Source organism: Callorhinus ursinus, unplaced genomic scaffold (genome assembly GCF_003265705.2).
Source record: "Callorhinus ursinus isolate GAN/ISIS: 27379988/994484 unplaced genomic scaffold, GSC_fseal_2.0 scaffold4, whole genome shotgun sequence".
Taxonomy (NCBI): Eukaryota; Metazoa; Chordata; class Mammalia; order Carnivora; family Otariidae; genus Callorhinus; species Callorhinus ursinus.
Window position 1 is genome coordinate 139,594,801 of NW_027397066.1, and position 5,601 is coordinate 139,600,401.

A 5,601-nucleotide genomic window follows, 5' to 3' on the forward strand; every position below is an offset into this window, starting at 1 on the left:
TTCGGCTCAGGTCATGATCCCAGGGTCCTGGGATCAAGTCCCGTATGGGGCTCCCTGCTCAGCAGGGAGACTGCTTCTCCCTCTGCTTGCCGTTCCACTTGCTTTTACTCTAACAAATAAATAAAATCTTTAAAAATAAATTAATAAATAAAATAATTTTTGGCAGAGGGCAGTTGGAGGGGGAATCCTGTGTTTCTAAGGAGACTTACAGAGTCTGAGGAGACCCAGTCGTGCACAAGCCTGTACCCCGAAATCTGGAGCCCCGATGTTCAGGAAGCCCCTGCTCAGCTAAGCCTCATGACGAAAGATCCTGTTTAGCCCTTTCTCCAGCCCTCTCTGCTTACCTGGAGTATGCTGCTCAGTAGCTCAAGCGAGAGACCGTGCACTGAGTTCAGAGACAGGTTTCAGGTTAGTGACCCCAACATGCCCCTCAGTGCGTGAGTTTCTGCGTCAGAGGCGCAGATTTGTTCCGTGCTGTGATTGGCTGTTTCCCCGGAAGTGGGCAGGTGTGGGACCTGCACATGCTCAATGACCCTGCTTGGAGGGCGAGAGTGGGAAGAGGTCCTTAGGCCAACAGGGAGTTGTAAGGCTCAGTGGCTAAGGTCATTTAGTCCCAGTGTAATTTGGGTTATTAATATTTTTATTCCTGTGAGAAACTTGAGAGCCAAAGTGAGACCAGACCATACTGCAGGCTAGTTTTTTAAATCTTCAACACCTCATCCTCCTTGCAGACAGTGAAGGAGTGAGTTCTGCACCATAACCATTTCGCCTAGTGTGGGATTACAGATTGCTGAAGGTGAGGGGGTAGTTAGCCTTGAAAGAACAATCCTCTTTGGATCAATTTGCATCTCAGTGAGTGCTTGGGTGGGTCTGTCCCACCCTATAGATTATGCCCCAGCAACTCAGGCTTGCCCAGGTCTCTCCTTGAAGTGTCTTTTCAGGTGAGTCAGTTGGATAACTTGAGGATGAAATCTTGAAGGCTGAAGAATCAATAATTAAGATGCCTCTTAACTCTTATAACTTGTACCTGTGGGACTGAAAGAGGCTTAATATTTGCAGAAGAAATAATAAAATTAATATTTCACCTTTTAATTGAAATCGTAGGGCTGGATTCTCAGGAGAATAACCTACTGTTATGTGGTCATCATTCAGATGACCCAAATATATTTCTCATATATATTTGGTCTTTGCGCATGGTTTCTGGCTCACAGCCCCCAAAGCCCTTGTAACTTCGTGGGTGATAAGAGTAATGGGAGCATCTTTTGTTGTAATATTTAGTTTCCTGTCCTCAGTTCCTTCAGTGTGTAAAGGTGAAATGGTTGTTTTGTTATTCATAACAAGCCCCTTTCAACCACAACTGTAAATGAGGTGACTTTTAGAAATTCCCTAAAGATCTTGGGGACATGGTTGCCAGGAGAAATGACCAAGAATGGAAGGTTGGAACTTTTAGTCCCACCCTGATTTCTACAGAGGGGAGAGAGACTGGAGGGTGAATCAGGCACTAATGACCAATGATTTAATCAGCCATGTTTAAGTAATGAAGCCTCCATTAAAACCCAAAAGAGGGGGCACCTGGATGGTTCAGTCAGTTAAGTGTCTGCCTTTGTCTCAGGTCATGATCCCAGGGTCCGGGGATCGAGCCCTGTGTCAGGCTCCCTGCTCAGGGAGGAGGAGCCTGTTTCTCCCTCTCTCTCTCTCTCCCGCTCCCCCGCTTGTGCTTTCTCACTTGTGTTGTCTCTCGAGCGTGCACTCTGTCTTTCTCTCTCAAATAAATAAATAAAAATTTAAAAAAACAAAACAAAGAAACAAAAAAGGAGGGGGGGTGTTGGAGAGCTTCCACGTTGGTGAGCCAGAGAGTTCCTTTGTACCACCATGCAGGGCCCCAGACTCCGCAAGTACAGAAGCTTCTTTGGAATCTTGCCCTATGTTTTGTTTCATTTGGCGGTTGATTCGTATCTCTCAGTATCCTTTGCATATAATCCATTGAGTAAATGGAAGGTATTTTTAGCTAACAAACTGAGGAAAACATAATGGGGAAATAATAATGGAGAGGATAGGACAGCCTACGGGCTTTCCAAAAAACATTCCTTACATTTATATTTCCCGTTTAGACATTTACCCAAGCTTGCAACACATTTTAAAATAGAATGAACTATATGTGAGGACATGGACAATCTGCTGGATAAAATATTCAAAGAAAAATTTACAGAATATGCAGGATGCTCCCATTTCTTAAATACATACACACACTTGTACAATACACACTCTCACATGCGTAGGTTATTTGCAAGGTATGCACAAGAAGCTGTTCCAAGTAATGTCTAGATTCTAGGGAACTGACTAGAGCACACAAAGTCACTATGTAAACCTTTTCACTCATGAATTGTTTTCATGACATTCAGAAGATCATTTAAAAAAATTTTTTTAAAGATTTATTTATATGAGAGAGAGAGAAAGAGCATGGGGGAGAGAGAGAATCTGAAGCAGACTCCCCAATGAGCGCAGAGCTGCCATGGGGCTCAATGCCACAATCCTGAGATCACGACATGAGCCGAAACCAACAGTGGGACGATCAACCAACTGCGCCACCCAGGCACCCCCCCACCCCACCATTTTATTTTTAAAGAAGTTTCAAAGTGATATTTTTGGGTGCAGGCATTTGTGTTCCTAATTAAAGAAAATCTTTTCACTCTGTTATGTGCTCTCTTCAGGAGGGCTATAATACTTGTTTTTTTTTTTCCCCTCACTCTTTGTGTTGCTAGTAGGCATGCTGGTCATTGCCTAGACCAATTAATAAATTTGGGGTTGCAAAATGGTAATGGTCTTCTACCTTATTTTATTTTTATTTTAAAATTTATTTATTGGGGCACCTGGGTGGCTCAGTCGGTTAAGCATCTGACTCTTGATTTTGGCTCAGGTCATGATCTCTGGGTCCTGGGATTGAGCCCCACATCAGGCTCTCTGCTCAGCAGGTAATCTGCTTCTCCCTCTCCCCCTGCCCCTCCCCCTGCTCATGCTCTCAGTCTCAATGCTGTCTCTATCTCAAACAAATAAAATATCTTTTAAAAGATTTATTTATTTTAGAGAGAGAGAAAGACAGAGCACAAGCAGGGGAGGGGCAGAGGGGGAGATGGAGAGAGAGAATCTAAGCAGACTCTGCACTGAGTAGAGCCTGACTTGGGGTTGGATCCCATGACCCTGAGATCACAACCCGAGCCTAAACCAAGAGTCAGATGCTCAACCGACTGGGCCACCCAGGCGTCCCCCTTCTATATTATTTTAAATATTAGTGGAATATATCTTTGGTAGTAACTTCTCTTATTATTTGACCAACATGAAGTGCTGTTCATGTCAAAAAGGAAGAATAAATGCTTCACTGGGCATCTTTTTAAAGAGGAATATCGGGGTACCTGGGTGGCTCAGTCGGTTAAGCATCTGCCTTTGGCTTGGGTCATAACTCCAGGGTCCTGAGATCGAGCCCTGCATCCAGTCCTGCATAGCAGGGAGCCCGCGTCTCCCTCTCCCTCTGCCACTCCCCCTCCTTGTGCTTTTCTTGCTCACTCTCTCTGTATCAAATAAATAAAATATTTTTTGAAAAGGGACTATCTTGGGCTGGGGCACCTGGGTGGCACAGGCAGTTAAGCAATTGACTCTTGGTTTCAGCTCAGGTCTCCATCTCAGGGTTGTGAGATCAAGCCAAGCAGGGCTCGGCACTCAGCCCAGGGCTCGGCACTCAGCCCAGAGTCTGTTTAAATTTCTCTCTTCCTCTCCCTATGCCCCCCACCCCCCGCATTCTCTTTCTCTCTCTCTCTCTCTCTCTCTCTCTCAAATAAATAAATCTTTTTTTAAAAGTGGGAGGGGGGATATCTTGTCCCTAGGAACAATATAGTGCTGGTAGTTTGGGTTCTTTCCTGACCAAGAAGACTCCCTATGACCTTCAGTTCATTTGGGCCAGTGAATATAGAAAGATCAGTAATTATGTGGAGATCTGCGGCTCTTCTTAGAAGATTCTTCTGGAAATAAAGGAAAAGAGACAGAACCAAACTTCAGGGACTATAGAATTGACGTACATCACTGTGTAAATTTAAGGCATATGGCATGATGGATGGTTTGATTCACATATATTGTGAAATCAGTCCTTTCTTAAGATAGAAACCTCAAAAGAACTCCTTCCAGCACAATGGCTTATAGAGCCAATATGGCCCAGCTCCAAGCTGAGGCCCACTGCCCCATCTGCCTGGATTACCTGAGAGACCCAGTGACCCTCCACTGCAGGTACAATTTCTATGGCTCCTGCTTTTCCCAGTGCTGGAAGGAGACATTTTCCCCTGTTCCAGCTGCCTCCACCACTGCCCTGACAGGGACTTAAAGAGGAACACCCAGTTTTGTCTCATGAATGATATTGTAAGCAGCTTCCCACCATGAGGAACAGGGGAAATGACAGGAAGAGAAACTATAAGCAGAAAGTTAGGGTCCCTGGACAAAGAAAGAGGAGACATAGCTTTTGTGATATAAGAAAAGACATTTTAGGCCTCCAGCCATTTTATGATCCACACCTGACTGGCTCTAGCACCTTTCTCGCAGAACTTCCTAGGACGTGTTGGAATTACAAAGAAATGCAAAAACCTCAGTAGTTAGGGATTTGAAGGGAACAAAGAAAATGCAAAAACGAACAGTCTCTACCAGGCCACGGAAATAGCCTAACCATATCAGACAAATAAAGCAATGGTAAAATTTCCAGTGCAGTTTCAAAAATGAAGATTTACCTAACACACATTCTTGAGTCGTTTTTGCAAGCTTTAAACCCCTTTGAACACTCAAATACCAGACTAAGTGGAGCAGAGACTTGATGACGCTGACCCTTGCTGGCCCCTGTGACTTCAATCCACGAGGACCTGGCCTCTGTGAATTTAGGATGACTTTTGCCCCAATTCTATACTGAACTCTCCTTGGCTAAGCCCCTTCGTGAATACGCGTGCACCCCTAGCTTAAAACTTCCCTAATCTTGTTGTTGGGGGAGACACTGCTTTGGGAAACATCCCTGGTGTTCTCTTTCACTTGTTGCAAGGAAAACCTGTTCTTTTCCTATTCTTTGGCTTGTTTCTGTCTTTGGGCTCCACACTCACCAAGAGGCAAACCCAATTTCCAGTAACAAAACCCCTGTGTGAGAAGCACAGATTCTGGCTCTGTTCTGTGAGAAGGGTCAGGAGCTATTGTGTGCCCAAGGGCAGGGTCTCCTCTGATCACCAGGGTCTCCCTGGATCACCCCCAGAGGCCCTTTGAGCAAGCTGCAGTTGGTCAGGGGAAGTCGTTCAGAGGTTACATTAAGCCTCCAAAGAAGCAGGTGGAAAATGCTGAGAGGGGTTTCGAAACCCAAGTCTCAAAATTGCTTGAATTAAGGTGGAAGGTGGAAAAGCAGAGGGGGGAATTGCACTCTGAATATGGAGAACTTCAGCATCTACTGGGAGAGGAACAGGATACCCTTTTATAAAATTTATTTTTGATGGAAAAGAAGGATGTTGAACAAAAACTACTTGAAAACAAAGGCCATATTTCAGATCATATTTCTTTTTTTTTTTAAGATTTTATTTATTTATTTGA